The sequence below is a fragment of the Patagioenas fasciata genome, chromosome 1 (assembly GCF_037038585.1).
Source record: "Patagioenas fasciata isolate bPatFas1 chromosome 1, bPatFas1.hap1, whole genome shotgun sequence".
Lineage (NCBI taxonomy): Eukaryota > Metazoa > Chordata > Aves > Columbiformes > Columbidae > Patagioenas > Patagioenas fasciata.
The window spans coordinates 17,466,660-17,479,679 of NC_092520.1; the positions used below are offsets into that span (position 1 = coordinate 17,466,660).

General features: G+C 35.0%; 1 long non-coding RNA gene across 1 annotated transcript in view; it reads right to left on the reverse strand.

The window, feature by feature from the left end:
* Positions 1 to 2,306: 2,306 nt before the first annotated feature.
* The window catches only part of LOC139826967 (uncharacterized), a 37,516-nt gene continuing 26,802 nt past the window's right edge, over positions 2,307 to 13,020 (reverse strand). Inside the window, exon 3 of the long non-coding RNA XR_011737133.1 lies at positions 2,307 to 2,408. This is a non-coding gene — a long non-coding RNA (uncharacterized lncRNA). The remainder of the gene's footprint in view (positions 2,409 to 13,020) is intronic.

A 13,020-nucleotide genomic window follows, 5' to 3' on the forward strand; every position in this document is an offset into this window, starting at 1 on the left:
CTCATGGATTCACTGTTCACTTCTGAAAGTGATTATACCCGCATCAGGTCTGTGACAAGGTTTTGCATTAACTGCGTAATACTGGTAGTTGCAGCACTCAGAGTGTGAACAGAAAAATCCATGGAAACAGAGATTATAAACTGTGCTAAATAAGCCATGACTCTGCTTCAGTCAAGGCTGCCTTTGGTCAAAGTGCTGGAAAGCAAACTTGATACACTTAATCCATTTGCAAAGCTTTGGACACGAAAATAGATGCTAACAGTATCTGAGTGGTGGAATTCCTACATCGAGAGGGGAAAGGTTCATATTTCATTCTAATTTGTATTTGCCCTCTGATCCAGCATGGCTATGCTATTTTTGTGTTTAGATTGTCATATGCTCATGCTCTTCATCACTGTGCTTCTTTAACTTTTTTACCTTCACCATATCACACTGGGAGAAGCAGTTAGGTATTTATATCTTTGCTTGATGTGCAGAACTGAAATGGTCATGACTTTCAGAAGTTTCACATCAAAACTGTAAGAGTCTGGAAAGTAAGAGACACAGATCTGCAGCTTCTCTCCTGGTCAGCCTGCCCCCTCGCCCTTTTTTCCCTGATTTCTTTTTATGCTTGGTGGAAAAGCACAAGAAAAAGGACACCACCATCATGAAATAAGGCCACAATGTATCATCTTCTTAAGGGGTGAGGAAGAGAACCTATTTGCAATGTTTCTCTGATTCTTGGAAACAAGAACGCCGAGTTACCATCACTTATTTAATTGGGTCTAAGTACACTGGAAGAGCTGGCCGTAAGAGAGAGATTTTGCATTTTGCCTTTACTCCTGTTAGACATGTCACAGTCCAAGAGACCCCTGTTCCAACACAGAAGCCAGCAGCCTATACTTTGTTGTAAGGGACAGATGACAACATAAGCCAAAGGAGTTCTTTTGCTGTTGTGGCATGTTTCTAAGGAATCCAGGCCAGTGAGAATGTTTTGGAATTTTTCGTAGGGCTACTAACACAAGGAAGAGACTGCCTGCATTAGTTCCCATTTAGTCTAAGAAGTAAGAACAATAAACATAATTGACAATTTTGAGTGGAAAACACAACCCAAATTGTGTGAACAAAGCTTCTTTCTTTATTTTTATCTGGCTTCTCTTTCTTCCCAGGAGAACACAATAGCTTACCAGTTAAAGATGTGTGCTAAAAAGATCACTTGACCCTTTATCTCTTGTGCCCAGAAAATTGTTTGGCATGTTCTGGTAGTCTTCTACTTTGCTGGTCCTGCTCCTTCAGGGCACCCTGAGTGCTTTGCCACCAGTGCAGGAAAAAGAAATGGAATGGGGCTCACTGCTTTTTGCTGCCTCTTTTGCCTCAGTATCTGCTTTTTACTGCCTCTTTTGCCTCAGTATCCTCTGTTAAGATAAATGATTAGCACAGCAGCAACCAGTTCCTCTCCTAAACTCAGCCTACAAGGAAGCCATCACCCTGAGCAAGTGCGAAGGATGGTAGCAACAACAGAAATTGTAATTATGGGTAGCTCTGCTGGGTGGACTCTGTCTGCAGGTTGATTTCTTTTTATGTACTTGCTTAGGTTTGGCTCTGTGGTGCTCAGTTCCAGGTGCTTTTCTCTACTGATCTCAGCATGTTCTGTTGTGCAATAACCTCCTTCATTCTTTCTTGATTTTCCTCATTTCTGAAATTCTGCATTTGCAATTTCACTTGTTCTGCTGCTTTGCAGAATTGTGTGTCTTTTTCCAAATTTAACTCACAACGATTTTTAGCAGATGCTTATGTACCTTCCCATTACTTAAGGTCACCTCTAAGAATGGGATCCCATGAATCAAAGAGAATTAAACTTTCTTGCTTCTCCAAGGAAATAAAATTAAAGTTTCTTCAAACTACTCAAGCAGTTCCTTGTGTTCATGAATTCAGACTTTTATTTTAAAGTAAGTGCATGAAATGTAAATAAAAGATAATTCTGGATAAGTCTGGAAGATTTTACACGAATTTGACAGACACAAAATCAAAGGGGGAAAGAAGGAACTATGCAGCTCCCAACAGCAACATTAGGTGTTAACTTGAACTTTTGTATTTTGTATTGTCTGCTCTTCACAAGATGTATAACAACACTGAAAAATTATTTTTATTGTTTTCCTTTTCTTCTGTTGATTTTCTTTTCTTGACTGATATGCAATTTACAGACAAAAAGAGTCCTGAGGAGGGATTTGACTGTTCTGAATACAGCATATTCTTTATTCAGTGGAGTTTTGAATTTATTAAAATAAAATAAAATAAAATAAAATAAAATAAACAAACAACCTTATCCAGTGCTTCAGTTATCTTTCTTCAGGGTCTAAGGTGGTCATGTGCTCTCCATTCGTATGTCTTCTCAGATATTATTTCTGGTTGCCTTCACTGACTGTCATCTGTAATTGTGAAAAAAAATAATAAAAGTATTGTGGACTATTCAAGCCCATTTCACTCTCTGTAAAAGCAACCCGTCCTTCTATATGCTATATCCCTTGTATAGACCCTATGTAGGACCCACCTCCATGGAGCAGGACATTTGCCTTTGATGTTTTTGCAAACATAAAGGAACTGTTCACACTTCACCTTGACATCATGTACCCCACTCATACAAGATTCCACCCATGGGTCCATATTTTTAATCAGATGGAGAAAGGCTAAGAGATGAGTCAAGTATCATACACAGAGCAAGGTGGAGGTCATCAAACTGCTCTGTGTCCTCTTGAAGAGTCAGTAGACATGTCAGCAATGTGTAATGATTGACAACGTTGGGCAGGGATGATATCCAAGGGATGTTTTCAAGGATGGGATCACTGGTTTTATGAGCACTTAATTTTCACGTTGACAGATGAGCATCATTCTGCAAGCCTAGTAAAGTAGCTATCCAAAATTCACATCAAAGCCCTAACAGATGTTGGTTATTGTTCATGAGGAAGGGAAAAACATTGTGAGTGCTCTGCATGCACTGATGCTTTGGCATGGAGCTCTAGGGCATGGAGTTGGGGTCAAACTACCAGTTGTATGGAATAAAAAGTAAGAGGACTGACTTCTTTACAAAAGTCTCTTAGCAAGGACTTGCTGCCTTTATCCAACAGAAATGAGGAATAACTGCGTTATCGTGTTTGGTCTTATCTTCCTGCTTTTCAGCCATTAAAATGTCATGAAGAAGCCACAGAAGAAGATCTGGTCTCTTAACAGACAAACCATTCAAAGTAGATAAAAATGTAAATTCTAGCAACGTACACATTGTTGTTCCAGATGCTTTATGGTTGTGGCCAAAATGTGAAAAACAGTGAGTCTATTAAAGAGATCAGACCATATTTTGGGAGACTATCTTATAAGCTGAGGAACACAAATTCCATTTAATTCTATAGTTAAGTTGAACAACATGATTTCTTTGTTTTTCCTGTGTGACATTTACTAATGGAATCTCCTCTAACGAATAAGTCTAAGAGTGACTTAATTGCTTAATAATTTGCTATATTCAGTCAGTGTAGTAATAATTCTACTCTACAAATTTGCTGCATAATATTTTGCTGATTTTCTTTATTAATAGAAAATCATTGCAGTAAATTGTCAATCAAGATAATCATGTAATATATTTTTTGCTTAGAGAAGCATATAAATAGTAAAACTACTGTTTGAGAGAAGATTGAAGTTATTTCTTTTTCTAGTACTTTTTTTTTTAATAGAAAAGGAACAAAGTTTAACAAGAGGCCAGAATAATTCTCATATGTGTGGTACAGTATGTATGTGGGACTGAAATAGTGATAGACAGTGTTAGAGAACAAAAAATTCTCTTGCATTTTTGAAAAGCCGTAAGTAAAAAATACAGAAAAGCAATCAGCTACAGTCTGTTGCTCTAAAATACTGGTGCAGGTTTTCATTAAACTATTACTTTTTTAATTAATTGAAATATGAGTAATCAAAAAACAGATATTAATCTCAACTTGATATATTATAGCTACAGCATTATGGAAAAATAATAGTATTATATTTTGCAATAATTTAGTCAAGTAGTTAAATCTAATGGGTCTTAACTAATTTGTATTTTTCAGACACCAACGATGTTGCATTCTATTGTACTAGAGAATTTGCAATTAACATTTCTCGAGGGACTCAGTTCTGTAATTGGCTGCTTCATCTGTGTAAAAGTCAACTGGGTTACCAAGAATTTGCATGGGTGAATGCAAATCTCTTCAAAGGGCAGGGAGCTACATTTACAGATGCTTAGTTATTCTGCTGCTACTTCCGTGTTTGATTCCAAGTGTAAGAGATGGATTTGTCAGCATTTCAGAGCATCAATGTAAAGGAAATCAAGTGGAAGAAATTCTTTCAAAATTGAAATAAGTGCATAGCATCAGTAGGGTAAAGTTTTCTCAAGCACACAATGAGTAAATCTGTACATGACTAAAGCTGTTAAGAAAATGTGTATTTTTTGTCACAAAATGTAAATGCAAAAACACGTTTCTGATCATAAAGAGATATCAGATTTCTAGTTGTAAATGTAAAGAGATGACATAGGGTAATTTCCTATTTCAGATATAGATGACCGGTCGAAGTGTAGGTATCATCATATGACCAGATGAATTCTGGACTTAAAACTTAAATAAAACATAAATTAGTGCGGGAAAAATTAAAACTCTTTTAAGAATTAATACTATTATGCAGTTTGAGAAATTGAATAGGGAAGAGTATATACCAAAGTCTGTCAGTGTAGATTAGGGCATTACATGTAGCCTTAACAGCTAACAACAATCACAGATTTTCCATCCACATTTTTGAACCTAACTTTATAGTTTATATTTTCTGCTTGGAGATATGGTAGAAATTCCCCTGCACTAAATAATTTCATGATCTTCAATAAAGTTAACAGTATCTGAAATAAGCACAGACATGCATATATGTGTCTTTATGTTTATGTGTCCATTTATTTTTCACTACGCACTACTTGAATCGACAGAGAATCGTTCTCCAACTCTTTCTTCTTGAAAGGCATTAGCTGTACTCTACTGCTCCCTTTGCACAAAGTTATCCTTTCAAACTTAGCACTGCTTCTGCTACTACAGTTGAGTTCTTTTGATGTCAAACCTCTGATGCTCCCAGTGTATCCTAACAAATGATAGGGAACAAATATGCAACACACTCCTCATTTTGAAAACTTTCAAGTTGACAGAAAAAGATATGTGATTTTTTTAACAGACACTTATCTTAGTTTTAGAGAACACATTCTCTAAAAAAATAGAGCACATCTTTATATGACTATAAATGAAATGTTATTCTTATTCTGGCATGTTGTTATTTATAACTCTCTGTTCAGTTTTTTCCAAGTATTCTGTGGTGTTCACTCAAGGAAAAATTGTACATCTTCAAATTCACTAATACATAGGTATTCCCATAAGTATTCCTTCTGAAATTAATTAGAAAAATTAGAAGGTAATTAAAGATGGGAAAACATCAGAAATGAGATATTAAATAAGTTCTTAGTCATATTTGCATTTCTTCCTAAGTAACAGTACTTTTGAGCTGTATAATTTTTTAACTCATCACTACAAAGCACTTAAAGATGCAGTCTTGTCACCTTTATATTTCTTGTATCTTATGCCTGCTGAAATCAATTAAGTTGCTTTTCAGTAATAATGAGAAAAACATAACACAGGATTAAATATTTACCTGCTGAAAATCAAGATAAATAATGCAGACTATATATTTTATATATGATATTGTTATCAATTTTCTGCATACACTCAAGTCTATCAAAATAAGGCAGAAGATACTATGTTTCACAAAAGTATCTGATTTAAATGGAAAGCCCATGGCTCATTGAGGATGTGATTTTGTATTATACCATAATCCAGTGAGTGATCTCCATTTCCACTGATTTTTATAGACCTTGAATAGAGCATCCTAGCTCCTTGCAGGATTGAGTCAGTAGTAAAAAACTCATGAAAGACAAGTAAAGAACTACAGGCAGTTTCACAGATTCAGCTTCTAAAAACAATACAAGAAGATAACCATGCATCTACAGTGCTCAAAAGCCTTTTGCATGTAATGAAAGCAAAGAATTTGATTACAAAACCACTAACAGACTAGCACATGAAAGACTGCATCCAGTTCCGCCCTACAGCAAGGTGATGCTCTTGATAATCCTTTCTTCAGAATTTTGCCGAGAAGACAGGAAATCTAGTAAAACATTTAACTTCTTAAATTAAGATAATCAAAGGCAGGAATTGCAAGGCAGCTCATACAGACACATATGGTGAAATTCAGCTGATCAATGTAGAAAGCTACAATTGTGAAGCATCTATACAAGCCAAGACACAGGTTGAAGGGTCAGACCCCTTCCACCCATCCTTCTAACCATGTTGCTCACTGCCTGCCTTGGTTTGGGGCACTGATAGCTCCTGTAAAACATTATCTATTTATACTAAGATATGAATAAATATGCTTTCTCTTAATCAGCCATGACTAGACCAACCTACTAGACCTGTAAAATAAACAATAAGGTACAGTAGGAAATTTACCTGTTTCTAAAATGAATATATGGATCATACTTCTAAATCACTGCAAAATTGGAAGCTATCATCAATTTATAGTTGGTTGGTTACACTGCAGTGAAGCTGTGACAATGACTGCTTTCACAAACTCTGTACTCATATGCTAATACATGTTTCAGTAGAGACTAGCACTGTTAATCATTGGGATTATGCTTAAAAAAATATAAAAGTGAGTTTCAGCTGTTACTGAGTTTTTATATTTGGGGAGCAACAGATATTTGTACTCATCAAAATGTGCGATTTTTTTAAACTATAAGAGTAAATTGATCTAATAAAAGCCAACATACAGAAACAGCTGGGACACCTTGTTAGACAAATAATAGCTGAAACATTGAGATAAGATTTTGATGGACAGAGTGAGAAGTTAGGTTTAGAAATCTTTGCACTGGTTTCCCATGATCCTGATGAAAATTCATCTCTCTAGGGATCTCCAAAAGGCAAGTGATATCATTTTACTAAAGATCACAATCATTAAATGCAGGAAGAAGGATACTGATGAAGGCCAGTTCATCTGTAATGTTCCATCTTTGACTGTGTGTAACGAATTGTCATAATGTTTAACAAACATGTTTTTTACAAATTGTCAAACAATTTCCTTCCTGTCATACATTAAATATTATTTGCCTTCATACAAAACACTGTTTTTTTCTGTTAAGGTGTGAGTAAAAAGGTACAAACCCTGTCTAGATTCATCAAAACAGTGGAGGTTTTATGTACACAATTTGTTCCATATAGAAGATAATTTTACAGTAACATAATTGCATCCTTTCATATAAAAGGGAGAGGTGTATCTTTTTAGATATATTAGTACCAATCATATCTCTTACCAAAATAATTTATCCTGAATGAAATTCGTTAACCAAGTGATAAAATAATTGTTTCTGAAGCTGCTTCACTCTGAAATAACGTGACTTGCAGAATCCAGCCCACTATGTGAATTTCTTTCACAGAGATTGTTTAAAATATGCAGTAACTAGTTGGTAATTATGGTATATGCATATTCAGCAGTACTATACAATTCTGTTTTGACTCACTGATTGGATGACTAGAATTTTCATAAATAAAGGACAGGGAAATCAAAGAGCTCTGAAGATAGACACATAGAACAGCATTCATGAGATCACAAATATAGACATCAGCAGTACAGATATTTTCATGTCAGCTAGTTGTCAAGACTTTTTCACAGTGAGTGGAGTAAAATTGGCACTTTCAAAGCATGAGTCATCTCATCCTAAAATAGATGATTAAAATAGGTCAGATGAATCATTGGATATTGCTTTCTATTGACCTTGAAGAGAGCATTGGGTTACTAACTAGTATATACACATATAAACTGCAGACATATGAAGCTGGGTGAGATGGCAACAACCCAGGATATCTGTGAAAATAATATTTTCACAACCAGATTTACAAGCACAGATGAGAATAATAGAAAAAAAAAATTCCTAAGGGGAAAAGGAAAAAAAAAAAAGGTTGTTTGCATCTTAATGGAAAATAACATAAAACACAGTATATTGAATTTAAAGTGACGTATGTAAAGTATTTGGATATAAAGGTAGTTTTCTGGCTCTAGAAGATGCATACATTGTTTGAAATATTATCCTAGTGTTTCAGTACATCATATCCATATAAGTTAACATCAAATGTTTTTATAGCTTCAAAATCTAGTACAGTAAATGACTGGTTCATTTGAGAAAAAGCAAATCCAAGACTCTAAATACTTTCAAATTAATCTTGAAAGATTCTGATTAGATGATAAATGGCTTGGCAGTAAGCTACAAACTCTCCCAGTGGAATTAATATGTAAACTGTATGCATGCACTTAGGTTTTGACTGAGGAAAGTCATAACCAACCCTTTAAATTGCAAATACAAAAAGAAGACATAGAATGCTTTAACATATTCAAGCATCTTCTTCCATTAATTCACTCTTGTGCAGACTCCCACAAGGGTACTTTCTTGAAATCAAAACCCAAAAACCATTCATGCTGACATATCTGCCAGGCTTTATCCCCAAACCATCAGAATATTAACAGAAAGGGTAAAGGCAGCATTATGTGCCTGTGCTATGTGTTTTGTCAATTTATCTCTGTATGACCTGAAGGTGAACTTGAAGTCTGCATTCAATATAGATTGAGCTTTTTCTGGTTTTAGTTCACCTTCCGTTTACTCATCATGACGTACTACATTGTTAACAATCTTTGCTGGTCTGCTAGGAATAAAGACAAGACTATCTCAAATCTGTTTGACTACAATGGATCTCCCCGGTTCATATGAAATGAGACTGTACCAAATCTGGTGTTCTTAAGTCAAACAATCTGTTGGCTCTTTTTTAAGTAAAAGGGAGTTAAATCCACTCATTACCTTTGAAATTCATTCCTAACAGCCTAAAACAGATTGAGGCAAGCAGTGATATAAATTCTTCAGTGGGTCTTTACTTCAGTGAATTGTGTAACTATGGCAAATTCTCCAACTGTTGTGAGTTTGTGTCAATATTGAAAAGATAAGTAGAATAACTTGGTAAATATTCAGGAAAAAATGATTACAAGAGAACCTACTTTCTAGGGTACAAAACAGTTCACAAATTTGTATATTTGGCAAATAGCTGTGACAGTAAAGTGGAAATATTTGATCACCATATTTTCTAAAAGAAAAAAAAAAAACGGCAAATTATTATTAGAAAGATATTTACATTCTTAGAACTTCTGAAAAAAGGAGTTAAAAGAAAAAAAATCGATTTATCAAAACTGTTGTTATAATAAGAGGTAGATTACTCTAACCTGCTAAAACAAGCCAAAAAAAAAGACAAGCATGATAGCTAGATATAGGAAACCAGACCCATATTTCCACATATGAACAATAATGTCCCTATCTCTTCTCTTCACAGTGGCAATCCCTTTGTTCCCGAAGTCCATGGCTTCTCTTGTACAGCAAAGTGTACTTTGTAGACTTTGCAATGATCAGAGTCAGAAATATGAGAAGGTAACTCTTGTATTTGTCTTTGAAATGTATCTATCTGTAATGTATATGGTTGGATTCATCCACATTGTCTTAAGCTGAATTTCAATGTTACAAGCTCAGTGTATTCATACGAAGACAACTATGGCTATTTGGTCAAAACACATTAGTTTGTTTTTATTCTTATATGAAATTTCAGTTTTTCCTTCCAGTTATAATTTATAAATATTCCAGCTATAGTCCCAGAAACCTTCCCTTTCTTTATGAAATGAGTACACATGGGTTTTATTAATTCTTCTCCTTATTCTACTGATATCAATACCATTTATTTATTTATTTCAGCAAAATACCAAAGCAGGTAGTCCCAAAAGTACACATCAATCATTTAAGTTCCATTAAACCCAAGAATTATAAGGTAATGCAAAGGAAACTCAGGGAGAACTACCTCAGTGAGAACAACTGAATGCATGTAGTGGCACCTCTTTTGCATTATAACAACAAAGCAGATAGGAAGGCATTTTTTGGCAAAAGTAAGTTTCACATATAACATCTGCTTTGTTTGTATGTTTGTTTGGGGTTTTGTTTTGTCTTGTTTTCCCAGAAAATTCTAACTGTTCTTAAACACATATGAAAAGAAAACCAACTGAACTATGTTTAAAAAAAAAAAATAAAAAAGAAAGAAAAGAAATAGTAAAAGAAATAGCTGTTACAAATGCTATTGTTCATGCTATTGTTCAATAAGCATGACTGTCAACTGTTTTTCTCCAGAATATCTACTGTTATTCCTGGTTATTTGGAGATTACACTTCAACCAAATATTAGTTTTCTGTGTTTTGTTATGTGGTTTTTTGTTTTTGGTTTTGGTTTTTTTTCTCTTTCCTTACAAATCTATTTAGTTGCATTTGAGATATTTATTTTTTCACCTTTAAAGAAAAATATAATGCGGAATACCATTTGGAATTTTTACTTTGTTCATCCTCTTTTTTTTTTTTTTATGATGAGAAGTGAAAACATGGAGAATATGAGAGTGAAAACTATTCATTTACACCTTATGCTTCAAAAAAGTTTACATAACCTTGTAATAGAAAGAAATTAAGACAGTGAGATGTTTCTCTATTTTTCTTTATGCTTCCACTCTTTTTTATATTATTTTCCTACTTTCCAGCTTTTTCCCATGAGAAAGTCAAAGCAACCAATTTTTTTGTCTCATTCTATTTGACAGTTAAAATTTTCTTTTCCTGCTTCATCTTTGGAAATTAAAACAAGAGAAGGGTAAAGAAAAAAATTTCTCACATAATATATTTGTCTTTAAGAGATCTCATGTGATTTGGTAACCCTGATCTGCATCTTGTGAAATATTATTTGCAGCTCTTCTCTATCAGTCAATAAATGAAAAGAATCCATTCAAAAATTTCACATCCCTTTAAACATAATATTAATTCCCAATTATAAACAACTAGCTGTGGCAGTCTACACATGGAGTTTGCATGTTTCAGATGACAGACAGATTGTGTGGAGAAATAGGAAGTAAGCAATTCCCTGACATCCCTAATGCAAATGTATATAGCTCAAAAATTAAAAGAAGCATTTTATCTTATTCCTATTCAGACCCAAATGAAACTGCAACTGAATATACGAATCTTTTTTACCATACTTTCAACTTCTAAAGTACCAACAGGACTTCAGAGTGAAAGTTGTTCTTTCATTCAGGCTGCCATTTTTAACATGTACAAACACCTCTGCTTCATGCTAGCTCACTTTCTAGATTAAAAGTATTTTGAAAACTTGTTTCTTGTATCATGAAACCACTTGTTGTTCTGAGGTTGCCATAACATACTCTTGGTGCAATTAATATTTTTGCCCAGATAGGGATCTTATGCAGTATTTCCCAGATGAACCACAAAAATCATCTTTGCAGCAAAGGCTGTACATGTCTTTCTCATGGTGCGCTCCCCTCTCCCCCCCGCCTCACCAAGATAAATGGATATTGTTATAGTTTTACAAGATCTTTAAGAAGATCTTCTGACAACTTTTACTAAAGCAAGTTCTTCCAATGAGCCTGTGACTTAAAAAAAATCCTACCTTAGGAAAAAAAAACTCAAACCTGAAAGCTAAGGAAGATTCAGAGATTTGGAGCTGTCACATCAATTAGCCTGTGATTCTGAACATGACAGCAAATTCTAGTATATTCCCGGACACTATTTGCATGAGAATTCCTCTGCTAGGATAAGCTATTGTCCAGTGGCCTGTCCTGCTACTTTTCTGCTATTATCTGTCTTCACCTCTGAGCCTGACAGCTACTGTTGATGTGATCTTTTTTACTATATGTCCATTGCCACGTTCAGTACACACTAAATTATTTTGATAGCTGTTGATCATATTGCCTGGTTGATTGATTAATTACCTGCTTGCTGGTGCTTATTAGGTTCCATTAGGTAATGCCTACAATGAAATAAGAGGTGAGATAGCAACATGCTGGAATACCCTATGTAGTATTAACTTACACAAGACAAACAGCAGGTGTAATGAAGTAGGTGTAACAAAGGATGTGTTGTAGTAATGAACTCACAAAGTCTGGCAGGAAATCTGGACTAAATTTACTAAACCTTGCCTAATGTATATTGATCCACCTTCATGGGTACTATGAAGGGTCTGAAGCACAAGTCTTACGAGGAGTGGTTGAGGGAACTGGGGGGAGACCTTCTCACTCTCTACAACTACCTGAAAGGAGGTTGTAGCATGAAGGGTGTTGGTCTGTTTCCCCAAGTAGCAAGTGATAGGACAAGAGGAAATGGCCTCAAGTTGCATCAGAAGAGGTTCAGATGGGATATTAGAAAATACTTCTTCCCGGAAAGGGTTGTCAGGCAGTGGAACAGGCTGCTCAGGGAAGTGGTTGAGTCACCACCCCTGGTGGTGTTTAAAAGCTGAGTAGATGAGGTTCTTAGGGATGTGGTTTAGTGGTGGACTTGGCAGTGCTTAGTTAATGATTGGACTCAATGATCTTAGTGGCCTCTTCCAACCAAAAGGATTCTATGAGTCTGTACTGTCATCCCTGTTGTTTACATGAAGGGCCATGGGAATGAATTACTATGATTCTACCAAACATCCCAAGAAGTTTTAGTTTGATAGATTCCAGATAACTCACAATTCTTTGCAATGTGTGCCTAAAATGCACCACACACCCACTTTCCCATTTAACTGTCTAAAAGCACTTCTAACTATTGTTCTATTGTTTAACAGTGTGAAAATATATCAAGAATATGGTGTTCCATAGATTTATTAGCCTGTCATCAAAAATCCAGCCTGCATTTACAGCATTTAGTTACCTCCAGAAGTGAGCCATTTTCCATTTTATTCCATTTAGTATTCTTTCTCTAGGCTCTTATCCAGATCCTCTTAAACAGATTTGATTTTTTTTTCCAATTTGTACTAGTTTGTCAATGATGATGGTGCTTAAATATTCCCTTCAAGACACTCTTCTCATCCCACAGGCTTCT